The sequence below is a fragment of the Sturnus vulgaris genome, chromosome 4 (genome assembly GCF_052056855.1).
Source record: "Sturnus vulgaris isolate bStuVul1 chromosome 4, bStuVul1.hap1, whole genome shotgun sequence".
Taxonomy (NCBI): domain Eukaryota; kingdom Metazoa; phylum Chordata; class Aves; order Passeriformes; family Sturnidae; genus Sturnus; species Sturnus vulgaris.
The window spans coordinates 33,742,290-33,767,561 of record NC_142246.1 but is presented as its reverse complement, the minus strand read 5'-3'; the positions used below and the strand labels follow the sequence as shown (position 1 = coordinate 33,767,561).

The following is a 25,272-nucleotide window of genomic DNA, read 5'->3' as shown; positions in this document are numbered from 1 at the left end:
ACCCTCTGTATTTCTTCTATTACTAAAATACATAAGCACAATTATGTATGAGCTATGAAAAAAATGCTTACAGAAAAATACCTAAAAGCTGGAGCTACTCTGTATTTTAATAGATCAACTCAGCAGCACGGAGAATAATACAAAATGAAAAAAGAATATAGAATTCATTTGTCAAAGTAATTGAAAATTGATAAATGAACAACAAAAAGAATATCCCTGTATTTTTCCCCACAGGATTTTCCTATGTTATCCTACAAACTTCCGAGATACTTGTAAAGAAATAAAACAATAGAGTGCCTCAAGGTTCCTCTGCCGTGGCAGTTAAAATCTCAGCTCTTCTATTAATTCCAGTGACTCTGGAACACCCAGTGTGTCTCTGGGTAGGCACAAACTTTGCAGATCAGTTGTCCAAATGCTGGGGCATTACTTTTTCAGACCAGGTGTCTTGGCAGGCATTTACGTCATACCATGGGAAACATTAGTAATTTTTCATAGCTAAATGTGAATTTACAAAATAACTGTCCAGTTTTAATACATACAGTATAACTTTTGGTGCCTTACAAAAACATTAAAAGCTCAGTGAGATTTACAATTTGAAAAATACCAGCTTTCAACTCCAAGTTCTTTTTGCAGTGAAAAAAATAAAAAGCTTCAAAAATTGTGTTACTCTGTAAAAAATATTTTTCTTTACTTAAACTGAACATCATCTGAACTGTTAAGTGAAATTGCACTAGGGGCAACAAACATCTTAATTTTTGAGTAAGTGAAACACATACCAAAAACACATACTGAAAACATCCCCAAAGACTAAATAATCTGACTAAAAACATGACCTTGAAAGTATATCCTTTGACAATTATGCAGACATTTTTCAGATCTAATTTAAAATATGTTTTTTATTATATTAAGATTCTTACTGATTGAAATTAGGCACTGCAGACTATTGCATTGTAGCTAAAGAGATATACTTTATTTTAAATTAATGGAGCTTTGTTTTTGTAAGGAAAACCGGGCTTTGTTCAGTTATGCAGTATTTCAGGTTAATCTTCAGAAGTACTGATTAAGTAATTGCACTGTAAAAGAGCCCATGTTCTGCTTCGGACTCCAAATGAAATTTTCTTCCTAGAATAAGAGAAAGTTTTTTTCCAAGAGCCTGAAATCTCTCCTAATGATTTTTTCCTTAGAGGTCACTTGAAAAGTTTTTGACCTCAAAAAGTATCAAAGCCAATATTTTTCTTTTTACAAAAGAAAAAAAGAAAAAAAAAAAAAGAAAAAAAAGAGATTATGCTCTATAGTACCTTAGCTATCAATGTATGTTGTGTCATGTTAAAAGGCTCTCATGAATATTCTAATCCATCCAGTACAATATAATATATAAATCATGCATAATCTATTATTTCCTGCCAAAGAAAATACTGATTCTGCAGGATGATAGCATTTGTCTTTCAAACATGCAGCATCTAGATACATTTTGCCACAAAGTATAGATAGTGATTATAGATAAGTTCAAAAATAGCACATAAAGAACGTGGCAAAAAACCCCACCAAACATTAAATTCTGTTGTATGGTTTTGAAGATAATGGGGAAAACTGAAAGCCATAGCTATGTTTACGCTTTCTGTACAACAACAGGAAATGGCAGAATGTCACACAGCCTCACTGGAGATTCAGAATAAAAGTGTCAAAATGGAGAGAAAGGAGCAGAGGAAATAATTTTGAAAAGCACAACAATCTAGATAACAATCATAGTAAAGTCACACAACTGTGAACCCCAGGTTCAGATGTTAGAATAGCTGAAAGCAGCTATTGTTCCTTCAATAATAAAGGCACTTCCATATACAGAATCTTGATGCCTAATGGCAATTATTGGGATGGTAGATGGAGGGAGAGAAAGAACAAAAAGTTATTGGCCCTTCAGCTCTCTGCCCTTTAACAAGCCAGTGGTTCTTCGGTGTGTCGATTATCAGAATGGCATTGCAGGGACATATTTCAACACAACAGGGTAGTCTCCACAAGAAGAAAAGTAATCAGAAACTGATTTGACTCAATGGACCAAATCCTTCCCTCATGTTATTTCAAACCACTCGTAGTTTCAGAAGAACCTGATACACTAGAAATGCATGTTCCCTCTGCCAGGTGAACATGGTCTACCCGCAGAAAGAATTTGCAAAGGCTTATCTCAAAAATAATGAAATACAAACCTCACGTCAAAAGAGTAGAATTTTGTTTTACCAGGAGAGAATTCGAGATGACTTCCTCTTCCTGGATGAAAAGAGATAAACAAGTTTCAGCTTTGCATAAGGTGAGGGATAGGAAGGAGGCCAAAACAGCTGATTAGTTTATAAATGGTGCAATGAAGGTAACATGACTTTTCTAAACTCAGACAATAATCCTATTAAACACCAGGCACTAAGTAGCAACTAAATACTTCTGAACTCGGTTTTTTTCCTGCTAAATTAAAAGCAAAGGTCTAATCATTATATAACTGAAAACAATGGGAAAGGTGCAAGCATCTTAGCAAAACTAACTTTTCAGATATTAAATGTAAATTACAGAGCTTTGATTTGGGGTGGACCAAACACATGCTTACATGCGAGCATACATCTTAATGTCAGATGAAACAGAGACGTTATGAAGTGTTATATTTTTACTGGAAGTTAACCCAAGTGCTATTATTCTGTGTGAGAAACAATCAATCCAAGTACTGCCAGATACCGTTAATGCTTTGCAATATATCAAAACCCCTTTGGTTTTATTTATAAAACCTAAACAATGACAAGAAAAGCCAATGTAGTCAACAAAGCAGCACACTTATTACAGGATATTGGATATATGGAACAAACCATGAAGACAGTTCTAGATATTTCCCATGACAAAGAAAGAAAGTCTTATTGTAGGTATTAGCCCATATTTATTTGTTATTGACAATATATATACCCTTTATTCATTTGTTTATATATTTAAAGAATATGTCTACTTTGCCTCTACAACCGTACACCTAAATGTAAAAATATATAATTTTGTATGTGCAAATATATAAATGCACATGCATATGTGTCTTATCAATTTTATTATATATTCATGTACATCTTAATTTTGAATCATCTGGGTTTTAACAGTCTTTTGCTTATTACTTCTCCTTAAGTTACTGATAGCGTTTCCTAATTTTAAAACTAGTTTAATCTAATCACTTGTGAATGGTAGTGACTGGAGAATTTGAGAAGAGAATAATTTTTCCTTAATGAGCAATCTACTCACAATGAATACAGATCACAGCTAAAAGAGTTACATTAGATTAAATATATATGAAGTGTAGTTTATTAATGATTGATCAAAGTTTATTTCAAATCATTGACCTGAATCAGGATATTGTTCTGAACAATAACTATTTAATACATTATCCAGCCCAAGACTGAAAAATACTGGCATGTTCATAACCACTGCTATACAGGAAATAACCCATAAAATAAATTGTGACCATAAATAATATGAACATATAAAAAGACTTGCCATTTTCTGTATTTGCACACATGAAAGATTCTAATAGATTTATTGTAAAAATTGTTCTGCATACAGCGAACACATCATGGGGAAATATATTCAAGCTATTTACAGAAATCTAAGTTCTATTTAGGCTACTGTGGTTTTCCAAGGAAAATGTCTTCATTTAAATATATATATGAATAGCGGATTGCAAAAGTGAATAATTCAGTCAAGAAATAATATCAAGAGACAATTTCAGAGCTCACAAAATGTGGTATATTATCAGATGGCTGATGAGTCTTAATAAACTCCATCCACAAACAGCTTTGTTTTTCAATTTAAATAAACTAAAATGAAACTTTTTTTTATAAAAGGATTCTTTATTATATACATATAATGAAAAGACCCTTTATTATACAGTATAGTTTGAAGAAAACAATCACATTTCGATGATTTTCCACACAGTAGCAAGGAGATTTACAAATGAGAGAACAGATACATAAAATATTTTGCTTCTCTCTTGAACTTTTCTTGCAAAATTCTAAAAGAAGGTTCCTTAAAGTTCTGAATTTTTAAAGTTTCAATTCTATAAAAGGTTTGAACGACAGTAAGCAAATTCTCATCCTTAACATCTTCCAGAAATCTGAAAGCAATATAAACTTTTTGAAAACCATTGCATACTCAGTCTTTACATTTACATCTTCAATTCGTTTCTTGACTGAAAAACTAATTGTAAGAGCATGAAAATGTTCCTTCTCAGCCCTTTGCCACATGTGGGCATGCTCAGGGATTTGTGCTGGAATTGACAAGTCACCGTTTACTTTCTCTATATTATTTAAAGGTATCACTTGGGACAGAAAGACTTTAAAGCCTTTTTATGTTCTCAAGGTGGGGTAGACCAGTCCTCAAACAGCTCCCCTTGTCAAATATTAAGCTTGCAAACACTTGTCTGGTAGCTGTAATGTTACGGTGGCATCCTAAAAGAAATGTTTCAACTTTCTGTATTTATTTAAACTTAGTACTAATTTTAATATTAATTCAATTTTCAGAAGCTGTCTTACTAGTAAGAAAATTTAATTAATGTTTCTTCCTAAAGTTATTTTTAATGATTTGGTTTGGATCTTTATTCAGTTAGAACTAGCAAGTGCAAGTTACATTTGACAGACTGGTTTTAAGTTTTTGTATTGTTTTTTGATCAATTCCGTCTATTATGAATTATTTTCTTACTGCAAACGTTTCCAGTGTGTTTTCAACAATCAGAACCATGGCTGAACTATTCATCCTCTATGGCTTGCAACTGGTCACTTTAGTTACAGGCATTTGATCTCATTTCAGAATGACTGAAACCTTTGAAAAAGGAGACTAATGAAAAGGGAATTAAAAAAAATAATGACAAAAGAAGACTAAAGAAAAGGCAATAATATTAAAAAAAACCCAAAACAAACATTCAGCTTTAAGGTCCTTGTTGTTTACATAGGCAACACGAAGATCACTGGCGCCAAAGGGTCACAGACAGCTCGGTTAAGATGCTGGACAAGTATAATTTTACTTTTTTCCTACTCTCATATTTTCCCCTATAGCCTGTGAGAAACTAGACTCAGTGGACTAGTGAGATTAGACTAAGTAGAGCTGTGTTTTTCCATGACAAATATTTTTATGTTATGTTTCTATCACTACCCATTCCCAAATCTTTGTGAGAGGAAACACCTATGAGATAAAATATCTAAGTATTCCTGCATAGCAAGTAATAAGTGAACACAGTAAAACTACAATACTCTTAAAAATGGATAATTAACACCATTCGGCAATTTCTTGTATGATTTTAAAGTTTTATCTCCTTCTCTGAATTCAAATTATTGCAGTACAAATTAAATAATTTTAAAATGTTGACAGGCTGATGGGAGATGAGCACTAGCCATGAAGAAGCAGGAATTATACCTATTGCAAGTTTAAAAATGTTAATTTAATAAGCTAGGAAACAGACTTTTCATATTTCAAGTAGTTTTATCCTTTTGGTAGAAAAAATGTTTGTTATTATCCTCTGGGTGGTATTTCTGTAGCTTTTGTTTTGATATTAAAGTTATTAAACTTGCCTCTTCTAGTCTCATTAACAGAATATTTTATGGGTAAATCCACTTAAGGAACCTATTGTGCTTTCTGATCAAAGTGGAAAATGAAGCCAGGTTATAATAAGCAATTTAATTTTTAATGAGCTGGTTGAGACCCAAGGTCATAACAAAGGACACAAACCAACTAAACAAAAAAATCCAAACAACAACAAAATTTCCAGCACAAAACACTAATGATAGCACACTACCGTGACCTGGGCAAAATAATATTTGGTAGACTACATCTAAGAACTATCCCACTTGTATTTTTTATTTTCTTTCAGAACCCTGACTAAGTCTAAGCAAGGTGTAGCATATTAAATAATACAGAAGCACATAAAAATGCATGAGACTTGTTTTCTGAAAAGAACTAAGCAAGGATGTTTATTGAATGTAAATTTCCCAAGCTCAAGTTTAAATGCTACAGCTACAAGCTGAACATTTAACCCTCTAACATATTTTACAACATCTTAGAATATAGTTAACTACTGTCTTGGAGTATAACTCTGCCAGAATGCTGGATGTAACTTCCACTGATGTTCTTGGGATTTGGCCTTTCAGTCTTCAGAAATAATAAATCATAGGTAAGAAGAATCTTTACCCAAACATGGTGTCCTTGCTTTCTTTGCAGCTTGTAAATTAAGTAATGAAATTTTATTATTTTTGAACACAGCTTTGTTTTAAGATTTTACTTGGCATATTCTTTGATTTTTTACCGGTAGACTTTCTTACAGCTTTCTCTAGCAGTAGAAATACTTATTCCACTAAGCCCTCTAGTAAGCACTTTATGTCCAAGACACACATCATTTTACTTTGACAAAACTGCTCTCTGTATTGCAAGTAATGTCCTTATGAAACACACTCTGTCTCATTAAAGGAATATAAAATTTAAGATTAAATTATTTATACCTTTACACCTAGCAGACTATAAGCAATAGAGAAGATGCTAATGAGTTCTGCAGGTTCTACAGGTAGTCCATGGATCAAGTCCAGCCCACAGGATGCTTTCATCTGCTTTACTAGCTTTTCTCTAGGGAAGACAAGCAACTTATTTGAGCAGCTGATTGCTGCTGGCACAGCCAAACACTTCATCATGGTACTGTCACTGCCTCTACTTTCCTAGTGGGAAGGGAGAGGAAAGAAGCAAAGAGGGTGGATAAAACCGCCCCCATTGAAAGAGAAGGAGAAAAGGTAGCCCTGCAGAGCTCCAAAATAATTCTTTCTAAATGGCAGTAGCATGAAACCCAGAAAGAAGCACGTGCCTGTGTTGGTATCACCCAGCAGAGCCATGAACTGACACTTTAATGAATGTCAAAAAGTCTAAAGGAAGAAGTGAAGTCCAGCTCCTGTGGCTGTTGTGGTGACAGTGACTCTGCTTGGAAAGTTTACTCACTTCCTCAAAATAGCTTTTCTTAGTAAAATGTCCCACCCTTCCTTTCTCTCCATTACTAACAGCATATGCCAACTCAGTCCCACCAAGAGTTGGACAACAGAATAAATATCAGAATTTAAAATAAAGTAAAATACTTTTCAGTAAAGTATTGCTGAAAAAGTATCTAATGTATTTCCTCCATCTTCAGGTTAAGACTGGAGAGGGAGAGGAGGACAATGGTCCTAAGTGATGAAGAGGCTTCCTAGGGACCACAGAATACAATTTGAGAACCGCTAACATATGTGGTCAGTTATTTAAATACATAACAATACGAAAAGCATTACAATAAATGTCATCTTATGTACCATTTTTATATTATATTTACGACTTTTTACAGGTGTGTTGCAGAAGTGAAATCCCACTTGTTAGTTATATGGGAGCAAGGCATGGCCTTATCTCTCCTATAGTAAGAACAGCTTGTCATAACAAGTGTTTATTCTGAAATTCATCAAAGGATGCTTTGCTATTTCTTTGCCTGGTGTTTTTCCTTCCATTTTGTTTAAAAAAACCTTACCAGGCAGTGCCTCTGAGATTTTGTCCACATAATTTACTATTTCTGCTAAAAATGAGAAAGAGGAGAAGAGTGAAAAAAGAGGAAGTGAAAAAGAAAGAAGAAAGAAGCAAGGGAGATTAATTCCCAGTGAGGGTGCTTTTTTTTTTGCAGAAAGAATCTAAAAGAATGAGGAGGGGGAATGGAAATAACAAAAAAAGAAGAGTAAGTGAAGAGAGGACTGATAACCCAGTGTCTAGAGATATCATCAAGTTAACATAAGTGTTTAATTTGTTGTTTAATAAAAAGGATTTTGCATAAAAAGGTGATAGGATATAATTTTAAATATAGTGTATATATGCATATTATCGATTGCATATACATAATGCATATATATTATATGTACATCCACTTGCACAGTGCAAGTTTCTTTACCATATTTTATCTGTATATTATTATCATAGTGTGTAACTACTCCCTGGAAGGGATCTCGTCAGTAACTCACCAGTAACAGAGTAACAGGATTGGAAGGCTGCTTCAATCTTCTTGTGAAGGTGCACAGAGATGGACACATTGCTTCACACCTTTTTCAGGAAAATGATAGAGACCAGACAACTCTGATATAAAACATAAATGCATTTGTACTTTCCAAACTGATGTTAGAAAAGCTTTACAATAGCTCTCCACTTGCTTTAAAAAAACTGTCAGAAAATCATTATTAATCACTTCGTTTAGAACTGTTTAATATATCATTCAATATATATGGATGATACATATTTTTATTTAAGTTGTACCAGATAGACACTGATTATTTTGTTTAAATGTTTCAATCTGAATTAAAATTACATTTTGCTTTATTTTTGGAGACTTCAAAAGATGAACCTTCTTTCTGTTTTTGTTTAGATAGTTGTGGTAAAAAACCCAGACTATTTCCTCAATCTAAAACTCTAAAAGCCAATACACTACTTGTTGTTATTTACCCCTTCAATTCCTCTAACGTATCCTGAGCTCTTGTCAGTTTTTCTGAAACTATACCTCTGTCTTGAAGCATTGTTGTGGATTTTGAATTGTCAGCTGTTGTTTGTATTGAAATTACAAACAAGAAACCAGCAGTTGCAGGTAGTAAGATTTGATAGTAGGACAAATGACATACAGGACAATACAAGACTGTATTGGTCATGATGGAAGTAGGTGTTCATTAACATAGAAAGTAGTCACAAAATAAACACACTTTAACATAAAAACAACATAATTCCTGAAAGCACTCTGGAGTAACATTGAATCTAGAGAAATCAATGCCATTTACTAGAGAAAAGAAGCTTAAAATTCAATCTCTGTTTTTCAATATCAACCTATTCAATACAGTTTCTGTACCTGAAGTATATATTTCTTGCATAGGTACAAGAGTGACAGCACACATCTTTTCACCTGTTACAGGATGTAACTGCAACAAACTTAATACCACACTTTAGCAGTTGGAAATGTAGAGTAAAAATATCCTTAGTCACAGTTCTGAGAATGACAGAAATTTGTCATAGACTGAAATTTGTAGTCTCCTGTGCTCAAAATGCCAAGAAAACTTGTCAAATTTTTCAATCAAAAACGTTTTTTCTTTTACAAAGTCTTGACATTGAACCAGTACACTCAGTGACATTGTACAATACAGGTCTGGAAAAGACATGGTGGCAAATTACTTTTGAAAAAGCAACACAAACACCACATGGTCTTCTCACATTATTATATGAAAGCAGGAGGCAATTTCACGGCAATTCAAAGACACCAGCAATATCTAATACAAATAATCATAATGTAAACTGTGATAACTATTGTGGCATTTCTCTTCTCCAATGCTAGAAAAATATCTAAACTGATGGACTCAAGTTCTATTTGGTACAATCTGTCTTCCCCAAACTTATATGCAAAGTTATTAAGAAAGTAGCACTACACACACCAATCCTTTTCAAATAGTATCAGTTCAAATTATTGTCTTTGTTTGCTGACAATTGACCTAACTAAACATTTTGGCAATGTGAATTTTAGAGGACTCTTTTATTTTATTTCTGACATATCTCAGTCTCAGTAATAAGATGGTGGTTAGACAGGTAGAAAATGGAACGATATCTTTAATGTTACAAAGAGTTTTTGACTTTTTTACACCTTCTCTCTATTGTGCAGATGGATGTACTTTGTGCCACTGGCAGAGATATATTTATTCAGTTTCTTACTGATGCAAGTTGTTCAGTCTGCAGACACGTGTGGCTGATTTCTTCATTAGGGAGCTTCTTTTTGCTGATGAGTCTGAATTGGTGGCTCACTCAGTCAATATCATTCAATTTACTATTGATGATTTTCCTTGGGCACACTATCCCTCTACTTTTTCTGTGAAGGTAAGACAATGGATGCACCAAACCAAACAACACAGTGACACAAGCACATGCACTCGCATTTTTGCACTTAGGAAAATCTTCTCAAGCCTATGGAATGCTTTTCTAATTTGACATCATTCTGATAGGGACACACTGTGAAAATTGCCACATTGCATACATCCTAGTTTGAAATATTACAGAATAAACCATGCAGCTTCAGTATCAGCCCCCAGACATGCACTGAGCACTTTCTCTCAGAACATTGCAATGTGCTCATGAGACACAGCTCATTCTCCTCATATGGGAAATTCTGTTTCATAGGCAATGCTTCTATTATACCTGGAAAACTGAATTACTACATCCTCCTAAGAGCACAGCCCCTAAATAACAATAAATGTTATTGTTTAAACTCATGTCCTGATACCATAAACTCGGCTATAACAATGATTAGACAATATGGCCCAACTCACAGATAGTTATATTTATCTTTTGGTGCTTTCTGCCAAGATAGTCAAGGCACTATCCATTCCAATATGATATAGGTACACTAGGAAAGTCTGAGCATAAGGAAGTTTACAGCACAGCAGATTCAGTATTTGTGGCTAATTCTATTTAACTTATGATGCTTTTCTAAAGTTTCATAATTATATTTTGCACCACAGTGCCACAGGCTTCCCTGTTCTTCAAATGGAAATGAATGAACCTTCCTGCATTCACTGGGCAGAGCAGAGCAAGAGAAGATATTGGTGGGCTTTCAGTTAGCCTTGTATAAAGACTAGCCGTCCTTCCAAAGGAAAAGAGCTGCACAGAAGTTTGGACTGTCCTCCTCTCTTCTGCTACCATGTATTTCCTGTGGCATCAATGTGACTTACAGACCGAGTAATGGGGTTTCTTTTGGAACAGCTGGGATAGCCCAGGGCTCCTAGTGATCATGAGTCAAATGCCCAATCATATGTGAAAGAAGCTTCAAGTCATACAGAACACAACACAATGTTCAGTACTTTTCTTGCAGCTTTTCTCTTTCCACACATCAACCCCTAAGTAATAAACCTTTCTGCTGAAGACAGCAGAGCTAATGAGCTTTGCTACACCATGTGTCTGTCAGCCAGGCCATAACTACCTCCTGGGTCTCCTGGTATTAGTGACTACAAAGCAAGAAGGACCATTATAAACGTTTTAAAGGTTAAAGATTCCATTTCCTCTGGATTAACTTGGCTAAAATCCACATACATTCTTCTGAGGCATGTCAAAAAACTTCTACAGTCTAAATGATTGAAGTCACCGTTTTCTAAGATTAGACCACTGATAGCTCCTGATAAATCATTTATATCCAATTTTATTTCGTAACTCTATTCTGAGTGATACAATAATACTGATGTTTAACAGCTCTCTTTTTTATTTTTTTTTGTTTGTTTGTTTTAAATAAGTTCCCTTTTATTGTATGAATTGTTACATCAACCTAGTGAATGACTGAAAACCTAAATTTTTCTTTCAAGGAATCAAAGTTTGTGTGGCAGTACTTTTAATTACAATTTGACCCATTATTTTCAGTGGAATTAGGTCACTTAAGAAAGCATTGCTCCTTTATACGGAAATTTCAGATGCCTGAAAATTCCTGACCAAAAAGACATAGGTTGAGATTCTGAACATTACTATTGCTACACTTAGTATTGTCTATCTCATCCATGCCTATTTATTCAGACTTTCAGTACAATACTTGCTGCATACTTCTTAAGAGTCATCATATTGTCTTTGAATACTGTTTTGCAGAACTGTTTTACACTACATTAAATGAAATACAATAAGAGGCTGAATTTATATCTTCTACAGCTTTCAGATGTAAGAGAGACTGGAATTTGCACTTCACAAATAGTCAATACAAGCAGGTGAGGAGCATGTAAGGAGCAGGGCTGCACTCTGCAGAACTGAAGCATTATTCATGCAAAACCATGCAGGAAATCAATAGAAAATCCAGAAACAGAATTCTTAGCTGCTAGCTCCGTATCAGGAAGAAAGCCATTCCATCCCAAATGTTAGGGTTTTTTTTCCTCTTTAACTTTATTAAAGACAGCTTCCTTGCACTGGAACATGCAATACACACTTCTTTCTGGAGAACTCTTAGCCAGATTCTCTGAGGATTTTTGAAATTTAATTTAAATTAATGACTGTCTAAATCTCTGTGAGGGTCTCTATTCATAGGGTAAGAAGGTATATGTGAGTAAAGAAAACTCAGGTTCAATAGGTAGTGTTTGAGAATGTTCTACTGCTGCCTAAAGACATTAGACAAAAATGTCTTTCTGATTCTTTGATGTTTTCCAGTAAAGAAGGAAGGAAATTAAATTGTCAGTGCAAGGAGTTTTCAAGCAGAGACTTGACACTTAGGGGGAAAAAAGTAAAAGAAAAAAACCCAGCAAACCAATCCCACCACATTAAAAGAAAGCATTTAAAAAACCTTATTAAAACAGAAAACTAGAATCTGATAAAGTCTTTCTTATAATCCACGGAGTGATAACATCAGAAAGAGACAAATAGTGAAAGAAATATGGTTCTTCACATTGTGTTGCAAACATCTACACTGAGCAGGAAGTCAGTCCACAAATATTTGGCCAAAAAGTTATTTGCTTCTAAAATACAAACAAATATTATAAGTGCTGCACCTTGATAATTTTTTGAATCCAACCATGGTTGTATATTTTTTTCTATTTTTTATTCAAAAATTACCATATAAACTCTTCAATATTCTGCATGTGCTCCAAAATTTAAACCATAAAAATGTCTTTTTGCATTTTTTCCTATTTTAATCAAATAGTTAAAAATAATCTTTTTTTCTTTTAGTTACTAAGAAAAAAAACAATGGCTCACCAAAAAAACAGAAACAAAAACATAAGGTATTAATTAAATGTTAATAAAAAATGTTTTTCTAATGACTTCACAAGCAGATCTGTAGCTCCACCTGCAGGAGGAGCAAAAAGCAGAGAAGGGGGATTAAAGTGTCTTAACACCTGTAAGTACTGGTTTTAAATCAACATTTCTTTCATCCTTAATATGTGATAGATTGTGTAATGTTCCTATTCTGTGAAAATAAATACTCTGAAAAACACAAATTCCACTGGGAAGACAAAGAAAGCTTTCCCATAAATCCTAAGCATGGTTTCGAAATTCTTAAATGTTCTTAAGGTTCTAAATGTTCTTAATGACTTGATTCTTTGATATTTGTGTGTTACAAAATTGCACATACAATTTTATTTAAAAGTAAATTTAAAAGGTTTTAGTCAAAACAACTTTATCTATTGATTTTTATTTTTTATATGACTTTGCCCTTTAGCCACTTTTAAAATGGAAAATGTAATATGTAAAATATATACACTTGTTTTGACATAAAGATAAATTATCTTATTTCTGTAATCTATCTCAGCCTTGGACAGACACAGGGAAATTCCTGGGAGGCAGACATTGAGACTTTGAGGCAACATGCAATGTTCTGAAAGTCAGAACACAAATAACCTTGATATGAGAAACAGTAAAACTCTCTGCCAATTTGTTAAAGTGCATCTCTTTTCAACTCACATAACTTCATTGGCCTGGGTTAAGCTTGAAATGGCTCTTCCCTCAAATTCTCATTTCTTTAGCACACTTAGGAAGCAAGTGACAGCTTTGTCCCTTTACAAGAAAACAGAGCTGGGTATCAATATATAGATTTAATATGAACCTCTTTTTTTCAGTGTCTTGGAGGTGTTAAAAATGTATTTTGAATTGGTAAACAGACAGGATCAATCAACATGTGACAGGTTTTGAAAGGATTCACAATTTTTTATTACCTTCTTGAAAAAAAACAAAGGAAGAATAAAGAAAAAAAAATCATATGAAAAATGAGGAAAAGCAGTTAGTTGAAGTACCAGTGTGTAGGAGAACAATGACCAACTACTACTGAGCAATGACCAAATTCTGAATGTAGTAGCTTGAAAATGATTATCTAATTTAAATCAAGTAACAATCTAAAAAAATAATTGCTAAGTGAGATTGTTTCATTATACTCTGCATAATCATTGGCCAGAGTACATTGTTTTCAGTATTTGTTTTTTAATACATTTAAGAATTAGCTGAACAATAAGCAATACAGTACTCAGCACTCTAATTCTCCTGTTGTTTCAGAGCACATCTAAGCTTTTCAATTTTAATTTTTTGTTCCTCTTTTCATGACAGATTTTTTTCAGACTTCGACACAGTGGAAAGGTGGAAAGGACAGAAGGGGATAAAAGCAATTAACTTACTGAAATAAAATAATCAACTTTGTACCAAGCAGTCAGGGATTTCTTACACAGCTATGACATTATCAGTACCCAAGTGAGGAACTTCCAAGCTATCTGTTGCCACTCTGCCAAAACAGCGATTGCATTAAAGATGTATCCCAGATGCTTCACGCTCCGTGGATGCAAAGCAGTCACATGGAACAGTGTACAGCAAGCGGGACAGATACATGAAATGAGATCTCTCAGAGTTTATATATAAATTCCTGATCTGATAGTGGTACCAGGTGTAGAACAACCACAGCCATTGTAATTAGTCCTACATCTGAACCAGCTCTTTTATTTCCATTACTACCATGATTTCTTGATAATATTTCTCATTGCACTAAATCTAGGAACTACCACAGAGCCTGATCTGTAGAACAGTGCAAATCAACAGAAGTATCAGGATACCAAAACCTTTGACTAGGTTGATCTCAAAAGGTGCTAGGAACATTTATAGGGGAAAATTCTAATAGTGTTATGGATGCTATGCACATGACACTTCTACAATTTAAATATAACATGTTTGTGGTGGCTTTTGCAGTGACATTGGAAAACGTAATTTGGATTTAGAGACCTGAAGCATTTATTTCCATGTTAACACACTTTTATCCAATATGACTGTTTTCAGTAACAGTACAATGGCATTGGATCCAGCCAAAAGCTTATGTACATCTTAATTAATTTTCTGTTTTCATTTTAAGCTCTTTGCAAGAACAAAAAATCTAATAATTGCAAGAACTATACATATACATATACATATACATATACATATACATATACATATACATATACATATACATATACATATACATATACATATACATATACATATACATATACATATACATATACATATACATATACATATACATATACATATACATATACATATATTTATATATTGCTACACATAGAAAAATATTAACATTCATTTTGGAAGACTTTAAATATGCCTCAAACTTATATCTTACTATATGAGTAAAATCATAGCAGAAAAAATGTATGTAGCTAGAACATGTAATTTGTAAAAATAAGTTTTGAATTGCAAAAGGCAGTACAAGTAATTATATATAAATAATATACATAAATACTGTCGTTTTCTTGCACTTTTTTGTGAGGACAGAAAATTATTACTTTGGTCTAAAATTATATATTTGAAGTAATTTATTAATTCAATTTAATATATCCTATTTTATTGATTCTAAAGAATATATCAGGTCCTAACAGTTTTCTGAGGTCTACAAGGCAAAACCATTAAGTATGGACAATATTACATTGATATTTTCTAAAACTAACATAATTATTAGCAGAATTTCTGCTTTCCTATAAACCTTACTAAAATTTTCTTTGGTCCCTATTTTTCTGTATATCAAGCACTTTCCTACAGATAGAGAACAGCTCAATGAAAAAACTCGTGCACATGACTATAAAAAGAATAATGAAAGGGAGATGAAACAGAAATTATGTCTATCCCATAAATAAGGAAAAGACATGAGATTGCTGACTTACAGGTGTCACTCCCCACAAGCAGATTTCTCTTAAATTCCATTTGCCATTGAAATAGCAAATATCACACAAGGTTTTTATGCTACAAGCAGATATTTTTCCTTTTTGTTTTTTAAAAGTCTTTGAAAAAAGCTTTAAAATTTCATTCCCTATGATCTATGGACAAATGTGGAAGGATTAGATTTGTAAACAATCTCTTAAGGTACCTGACAAATTTTTGCGCAATGATTCTATATAGAAAGTATTACTTTCTGAATGCAACTAGAGATGAATTTACCACAACTTCACTCTTCTTTCTAGAGAAAATCCCAAAGTGGAGCTGAAATAATGAAGTGAGTGGAGTTTGAAATAAAAGTTCATCTAATGTCTCCAGGAAAAGTCATATTACAAAGGATGTTCCCCAGCCAGACACCCCTCCCTCCCTCAGTCTAAGGAAAGTCTAGAAAGTTATTGAATTTGTTAAGAATACTTAAGTACTATAAATCAGTGAATAAATATACTGAACCATATGTTATAAGCCATAAATATACTATTTTCCTCTGTCATTGACAGATACAATCTTTCTTTTGTATAATTCAATCCTTCTGAAAGGAGCATAATTTCTGGCAGGTTAAAATGTAAGATGTAAATTAGGAGGACTCCACAACAGACCATGAAAAAACATATAACCTAAAGACATAAACAATTCTTGAAAGTGTAAATAAAAGACAAAGGAAAGTTAAGAAAGGACGGGTAGTATGGCTGGATTTTAAAATACAACATGCCAAAAAAACCCAAGACTTTATTTTGTCACTTTTCTCCAGAGGATGGAATAAGTAATGTACAAATCTTCTGGACATTAGCAATAAGAAAATAATGGAACAAACAGATAAATTGAGAGCTGTACTTCATTAGGTCTAGGTACAGTTATTCACGAATTCTGCTGGAGCCTTGGAGTCATCTGGCTGAACTGTGAGCTCTAATGCAGTAGTTAAAGAGAAAATGAAAAAGGCTGCAGGGTAGCAAATCTACTTATCCTAGGCCAGCTATGACCCCAAAATCATGAATAACAGCAGTGAAAAATGACTGCTTTTTTTAAAAGGGTATGATATAGGAAAATATTAAAAACCAATTAGTAATTTCTGCCTAATTTATACAGTGAAAGTGCAGCAGAATATCTTCTACTAAGGAAAGCTAAAATATGTATTTTGACATTATATGATGCAAAAATTATATAAAAATACAATCATAGTTTTTTCTTTTTAGATGTTTTTGACAGTAAAACCTAAGACTGCTCATGAGAGGAAGAGTTTTGTCATTGATTAAGCCATGGTTAATTGGAAAGAGACAAAGTACAGAAATTTAGAAAATTCAGGACAAAGATACACTGATGGGAGTAAGAAAGAAATACAAACATGGCAAAGCAAACCATGATTTTACATGTGGCTGTTGGGCATCCTTGACTGTTCATTAGTGAGGGTATCTGCAGAATATAAAAACATCCTTTATGGGGAACTTTGCAACTACTCAGTATGATATTTCTTGCTGATGGAATGTGAGGTGAAAAAAAATCTTATGCGGATGATCTGATCTAATACTGTATATTTTACTTTCACATTATTCAAAGGGAAATTATAATCGTCTAATACAAGTCCTTGCTCTAAAATTTAAAAATGTAATAACTACCTCTCAATTTAAAACTTTAACATATCTATAAAATAATTTAGTATCCATTCTAATGCAATGTTAGAATATTTAGTACCTATTTTAATATTAAAATATATGGACATAACTGTGACCAGTTTTATACATGTGTAAGGTTTAGAATCTTCTAAAATCTTTCAAAAATAGTTAAGAGAATATTAGAAGGTGAAAGGGGAGCATGAGGACAAAATATAGTGTTAGATATATCAGTACAAGACAAATGTGTTACATGCAAATTTGGTGCTAAATAATGTGAGTTAGCATGTTGTTCCACAAACCTGACTCATACAGACTTATTTTAAAGCAATTAAAACTGTATATTTAGAAATGACATGCAACAGAGATTCAAGGTCAGAAAGAATCAGATGTATCATGGGCCCTTTTATTTGCCTCAGACTTAAATCGAAATGCTTTATGTGGTTAAAGCATAGTCTGCACCTAGTTAAAAGACAGATCCAGAGTTTCTTTGAGAACCTGAAGGGGTGCAGAATTTATCATTGTTTCTCATAGTTTGTTCTACAGTTGGTCTCTTAATGAAAAATACCTACTGTATTTACACTGTAAGGAATTTTAGGGCTATCTTCAGAAAGGCTATGAAGTGTTTCTCCACTAGAAAGAAAATTAGACATTTTCTCCAGTTTCCAAACACTTAGGGTTCTTTTCTATAAGTTTTATACTTTTTGGCTTCATTTTACTCTCTGGGCATAAAGAGGTGGTACAATATTCCTTTATCATTTTTATCTATACTATAGATGTGAAAAATTTAATCTCTGTTCTCCTAACCACTACCTATTTCTACATAGAACAAATAAAGAGAAAAACCCTTTAAAATGCAATGTGGTAGTGTGTGTACATGTGATAGTGACTTACTTATTTTATGACCTTTTAATTTTTTTAGAGAATAAATATTTTCACGGTTACAATCCCAATTTTGAAAGTGTCGCTTATGTATCTAATTTCTAAGCATACAACTACTGAGGCAGATGTACAAAAGCACTTACTTTTATCAGACAAACTTTACCATTCTCAAAGAAAGAATTCACATTTGTTTGACAAGACTTTATCTTCCAAAAACCTTCTGCTTTGAATTCTAGCAGTAATGCTCTGCACTCAAAGCTTTTGAACTGTTATGTATAGAAACCCACCTCACCATTCTATTAACTTCTCTTTTACAACACAGGTCACGTTGCTTGGGGTTTTTTTTTTTTTGTTGATTTTTTTTTTTAAGCTTTAATATTACATTCACTGCTTCTAGGAGTTTCTAGAGTATTCCAAGATTCCCCTAAAATGAATACAGTATATGTCTACTTCTGAATTCAGTTCATCTGAATCAGCTACTTTCAAATATTCATCATAAAAATATTGCTTAATGCTTTCCTTAGAAACTAATTGCTTGGAAAATACTTCACCATCATTATGAAGTACAAGGCACTCTCCTCCTTCTTTCCAGAAACAGAAATGAAATAAATATTGAACACTTTTGAACACTTTCTTTTTTTCTGTCACTACCAGCAATTTAGTTTTCTTAAAATTTTAATGGTATCATATATATATCTACATAGATATGTATAAAAGCAGATGCCTTTTTCATCCTGCCTAATACAATGTCCTCAGCTAAATGAGAGATTGTTCCCTGGTCTCACTTCCACTATAATTCTATAGCTTCTAGTTTGTACCAAATATATTTTCCTGCCTACATTTTATACTGTGATATTATATATATCTTTTTTCTAACTGGTGTCCTCCTCAATAAAGTTGGGGTTTTAGAAGCTGCTTTTCTCAATCATGGTACAGTGGCTATTTGGCTGGCTATTAAGCTTCCTCTTCTTTAATTTCCCTTTCAGTCACAATTTCATATCTATTTACACTTAATCTCCAGAGAAAATGATTCAGAACATGTTTAACTTTGAGAAATTCACCTCTGTCAAGAATCACTTCTCCACATTAATGTTAAGGATCTTCCATTCTTTACCAACAGTAAATATGAGCAACTTAAAAGCACTGGTCCAATGGTAACTGTTAACTTTCATTACAATGATTAATTCATCTTAATCTAGCCCAGTAAAGTCCAAAGTTAAATGAGTGCATATAGAGTATCTAGTTACATATCTCCTAAATTTAATTTCCAAATAGCAATTCATTTTTCTTAAGAATGAAAGATTAAAAAAAAATAAAGAAATCATATATTTTAGATTTAGAAGATAAATAGTCTAACCATCCTTTTTTTCCCCCCATAGCTATAAAAAAATTGTCTATATACCAAATTTCAGTTGACCAAAATGAGCACATGCAGAAATATTTGAAAACTAGGCAGTCCATGACCAAGGAAGGGATTACGAGGATTAAAAAAAACAGAAGTGGTTTTGAATACCCCCATCAAAACATTATAGAATGTAGTTCTACATGGCAACCTAGTAACTTCACTATATAAATATATGGGTCATGTGTATATAGACAAATCTGCAAACGGTTCATTTTAGCAGCTATTTGTCTGCACACACTGGAGTAATGCACAGCCACATGCCTGAAAAGCATATTAGTTTCAGATCCAACAATGCTGAATGTAAAAAAAGTGTGATTTCATCCCTTAATATGAAGCCAACAAGTACAAGAATTTCAGAAAACCAAAATAAACTAAAATGAAAATTATAACATCTTTTGAAAAGTGGTAGAAATCTAAACATTTTCTTTTCTATTTATAAATGTCTAATATCTATCATTGTATCAAAATTCCAGTTGTGAAATGTATTACTTTAGACAAGTAATTTTAATATTTAAGCTCTCTTTCAGACACCTCTGTTATAGATGAGCTTTCATCTTTAAATTTTGCTTGTTAACATAAGCTCTCACTATTACAGTGACAGATAGTTTCCATTGCAACTTCTGGATTTCGTAAGTTCATAATCTTTTGAAGCCTTGGCGATGACTTTTTCTAAGAGTGTTTTTTTTTTTCCTAAGGTGGGAGCAGTTTTGTAAGGCACTAGGTAGGGACACTGCAATTCCAGTATGAGTTGTAGAAGACATTCCAAAACCATGTAAGAGCAGAGAGACTGGACCAAATCATAGACATCTCTCACTCAACATCCCTCCCTGTCAAAAAGCTGTTGGCCATGTAAGGTGAAGTTTAAGCATAAACAAGCATATAATGATTATTTATTTGAAAACTCAGCATCTGGCACAACAAGGGAAAAACAGAGTTTGGGTCAAAGATGTTGTCTGTGTTTTCATATCCTTCCCTGTATTCCTTCCTAAGAAAATTTAAGCACAGTTAAAGTATCAGCTTTCATATTATATACATATATTTGAATATACATATTCAAATTGTAACATGTCTTACACTTTTAATTATTTCCTTATTCCAGAGAATTAGAAAGGTTCATCTTTTCTTAGATGTTTACACCAATTGATCTTCTGAGGTGCCCTGCTTAACAGGGTGTATACCTCTATATACATAAATATGGGGTGTTACCCTTTATATGCTTTTGTCAATGACATGGACAGTAGGACTGAGGGCACGCTCAGCAAGTTTGCTGACAACACCAAACTCTGTGGTGCAGTCAGCACACTGCAGGGAAGGGATGTGCTAGGGGGACCTGAACAGCCTCGAGATGTGGGACTGTGCAAACCTCGTGAAGTTCAACAAAGCCAAGTGCAAGGCTGTGTGTGTGGCTGTGGGCAGTCCCAGGCACGAGTACAGGCTGGAGGTGTGGGTGGATGAGAAGATTGACATGAGGCAACAAATGTGCACTTGCAGCCCAGAAGGCCAAATGTGTCCTGGGCTGCATCCAAAGCAGCATGGCCAGCAGAGCAAGGAGGGGAGGCAGGGAATTCTGCCCCTTTACTCTGCTCTTATGAGACACCACTTGGGATGCTGCTCTCTGGGATCCAGCTCTCTGAGATCCCACATAAGAAGGATATGGACCTGCTGGAGTGAGTCCAGGGGAGACCACTCAGATGATTAGAGGAATGAAGCACCTCTCCTATGAGGACAGGCTGAGAGAGTTGAAGTTGTTCCACCTGGAGAAGATTCCAGGGAGACCTTATAACAGCCTTCCAGTACCTAAAGAGGGCCTGCAAGGGAGAGGGGATAGGGACTTTTTTTTTCAGGGCATATAGTTTTAGGGCAAGAGAGAATGGCTTTAAAGAGAAAGAGGGCAGGTTTAGATTAGATATTAGGAAGAAATACTTTACTGTGAGGATGATGAGGCACTGGAAGAGGTTGCCATACAAGTTGTACCTTTCTCATTCCTGAAAGTGTTCAAGACCAGATTGGATGGGGCTTTGAGCAACCTGGTCTAGTGGAAGGTGTCCCTGCCCATGGCAGGGGTGTTGGGGATGGAACTAAATGGTCTTTAAGGCCTGTTCCAACTCAAATGACTCCATGATTCTATGATACCTCAAACAGGATCAGGAGGACATTCCAATGGATATCAGTTTCAACTTCAGACATGTTTTGCAGCAGTAGGCCACTCATCAACATGCTCATAAACTCATCAGCTTGGAAGCTTTTTCGGTGCCAAAAAACCAGCTCTGACTTGAGCAGCACTATCCTCTGGATAAATGCTAGAGGATTATGACAATTACCATATATTGTTGCAGTGAATGGTATTCAAGCATTCTCAAAACATACAAAAAAGTACTCTTTTCAGAGTACTCTTACTTATCACTCTTTGCAATGTACACAAAAATTTACCAGGGCATCTGATACAAGCAAGAAGCTCGTCCTGGTGGCTGAAGGATACTGGTGACACATGGGGCCACACACGACTGTTTAAGAGTTACAATAATAATAATGGTCCATGAGATATCCTTATCATAGAATAGAATAACAGAATATATCAAGTTAGAAGGACCCATCAGGATCATCAAGTTCAACTCCCTGTTCCTAAACTAAAGCTAAAACTGAAACCATTCAGTTTAGGAGCATCATCAAAATGCTCCTTGAACTTTGACATGCTTGGTGCTGTGACCACTTCCCAGGGAAGATAGTTCCAGTGATGACCATGTTCTCAGCAAAAATCCTTTTGCTATTGTCCAGCCTGAACTTCCTCTGACACAGCTTCATTCCATTTGCTTGTGTCCTATTGTTTGCCAACAGAGATCAGCACTTGCCTCTCCACGTTGCCCCTTGAGTAAGCTGTAGACTGTGATGAGGTCAGAAGTTGAAGATCTTCATAGTCACCAGAACAGAAACAGACGACTCCCACTACCAAAGGCAGCTGCTTTTTTTAATCTAAAAGCCATTGACCTGACCCTGTGGTTAAATTTTTCCTTAGGATAAATAATTTTCCCCTAACCAAACATGGCAAGAAGTTGCCAGACCCTGAACTCATTATACAAATGTGATCATATCACCTCAACTTAAAAGTTTAATTCACAGGGAAGCAAATCATCATCTTCCAACAAAGCAGCCTTTTCTTAAAAGGCTACAGATTTTCTTTTATCCAGCTGTATGATGTTTTTTCCCCTATTACATGCCTGTTTATTGACATCCATTTTCTTTAAAATATAGAACATTAGCACACTTCTGATCAGTTTTATACATTGAGCTTTGTTTATATAAACTGGAGAACAGCCCAAACTGAATCCTCTAGTAACCCTTGGACATGTTAAGGTAAATACCATACCCATTACTGGGTCTGAAAAGGGGAGAATTCCTACTTTTTCTTGACTTTGAAATGCTCACAGTAGTAAGATAATTCAAATTCTGGCTAGCTGGAAAACCTCTTCATTAAATATTTATCATACTGTAATAATTAAGTAAGATTTCATAACATATTAAATGTCATCTATCCATAAATTTAACATGCATTCATGTAGAATTCTTGTGTCTTTGTAACATGACAGTATGTGATTTCTGACACAATTTTAAAGCTCAAACTGCCCGATATATTCTTGCTAGTTTACTCACAGCTTTGCCTGACGTATTTATAAATTGTGATCAAAAGCATTTCAGCTACCTGAAAAGAAATTGAAAAAGGAGTGGAAACTTGCTTGTTCAGATGTGGAAGAAAAATCCATCTTTTTTGTAAAAAGCCTCCTACACAGAAAACATGGCCAAGGGCAAAAAAATGCTTGTTTTGGAGAAACTCCTTACTGACTAGCTCTCTCTGTTGATATTTAACTAGAACTTGCTCAGATTTAATAGATTTGAAAATATTAACATGTACATCTGAGATCATCAGATGGATTTCTGAAATACAACATACTGCATGGGATGTGTATCAGCAGCCACATGCAATGCTAGCAGCTCTTTAAGCCCTTAGAAATGAAATTTAAAGAGTCCAGACAAAAAACAGGCCATTATATGAGAAAATAAAGAAAGCTATTTTAAAGGTTGTGTCAGTGTGAGTGGGTGGCAGTGGGGGCTGCTTTTATTTATTTATTTTTAGCAGTCTCAGTTTGAAGCCCTTTAAAACTCCAAAATGCCAAGTGTGAGATCACAGGAATTTAAGTGATGAAAGAAGCCAATGAAGGCAAGTAAACAAAACTAGATGAAATTTTAGGAAACTAAATTTTATAGCTTTGTCTTCGTTTTTCCTTCCTGTTTTTATTCCTTTTTTATGTCTGCTTTTCTTAACTTTAGTTATTAATTTCTATGCATCTTACATATTTTTCAGTTTCCAGAACCAAGAATGATATTCTGCTTGCGTAATTCCAGTGAACAGTCAATATATTAAGTAGCCACCAAAATTGATTATTAGCTTGACTTAGTCAAACCAAATTTATTTTAAGGTGTATCTAGCAGCCTAATAAATTAATTTCAATGGAAGCAGATATAATACGCTAGTATAGGATCAATTTTGTTATGGACTTTACATAGTGCTTCCTTGTCTTAGAATCTCTCTAAAAAGAGTCTCAGTTTACTCATAATGAAATTGTTTTTTAAGATCTGTGAAACAGTAGAAATTTCACATGACGTATTACAGTGTAAATGTCAGACTAAATTTAACTGACCTCACTCAGTGGTCACTTCTCACTGATGTGCACAACTGTCTTTACAGGCCCATCATTAATAAAACAGTATCTTCATTAACCTCCTGTATTTTGAAAATGCAGTAGTTTATTCCAGTCAAAGACACCCTGTGCTCTTCTGAACAAATACTTGCTGAACACAGAGTTCACAGATTAAAATAACAGGCGGTCAACTTTTTAAATACTGCTCACTAAATGTTACCTAAAGTTGGTGGCATTCTTTCAGGCATGGAGCACATCTGTCATTTGCATTTCATTGACCTTGAAGCTTACTGGTTAGAGATGAAACTTCACCTATTCAAAGTAACCTGTTTAAAATATTCAAATAGATTTTTTTAAAGTGCATTTCACTTTTTAATTTCCTACTGTTCTTCTTCCATTGAGAAAGCACTATCTGAACCCAAAGGGATTTCCACATCTAGCTTTCATGCTTTTTGTTGCTACATGGCAGTGACCGCTAGATTGGCAAATAGAATAATTGCCTTTGAAATATTTCTTTAAGGATATTAAGAGCATGAACTTCACTCTTTTTAAGTAGCTTCTTAAATAAATGCTTCAAAACAAAGTCAACTATTGATCCAATTCTTTGAATAAGAAGTTCTCCCCATTTGACAATAGCATTTATTACTGAAGACAAAATGTACATTAATCTTTCTAGTTTATTGTCTTCAGTTGACAAAGGTAGCATTACAGAGTTGCTGCACAAAGAAATACTTGTACTGTCTGTTTGAAATGACGAATCTACATAAATTCATTGACTGACTTAAAAGCAATCTTTACATCTCTATGTCTTGTCACTTGAACAGAAATAGGGGTATAATTTATGCTTTCTTTCCTAGTAATATTATTGAATAACAGTTTATTTTCTAAGCACATTTTTTATTTCCTTGTTTATTGTAGTGATGGTTTGGGGCTTTTTTTTTCCCTGAATGTGAAA

At 34.0% G+C, this 25,272-nt stretch overlaps 1 long non-coding RNA gene across 18 annotated transcripts in view; it reads right to left on the bottom strand.

Annotated features, from left to right (window-relative positions):
- The window catches only part of LOC148223935 (uncharacterized), a 70,432-nt gene that overhangs the window by 43,637 nt on the left and 1,523 nt on the right, over positions 1-25,272 (bottom strand). For 4 of the 18 annotated variants that reach the window (XR_015803129.1, XR_015803138.1, XR_015803130.1 and 1 more), the window contains exon 2: positions 2,202-2,262. The exons of 5 other annotated variants lie outside the window; for them this stretch is intronic. This is a non-coding gene — a long non-coding RNA (uncharacterized LOC148223935). Of the gene's footprint in view, positions 1-2,201; positions 2,263-8,018; positions 14,903-25,272 lie in introns of those variants that run through there. 9 more of the 18 variants (XR_015803128.1, XR_015803124.1, XR_015803122.1 and 6 more) reach the window with 9 other exon arrangements.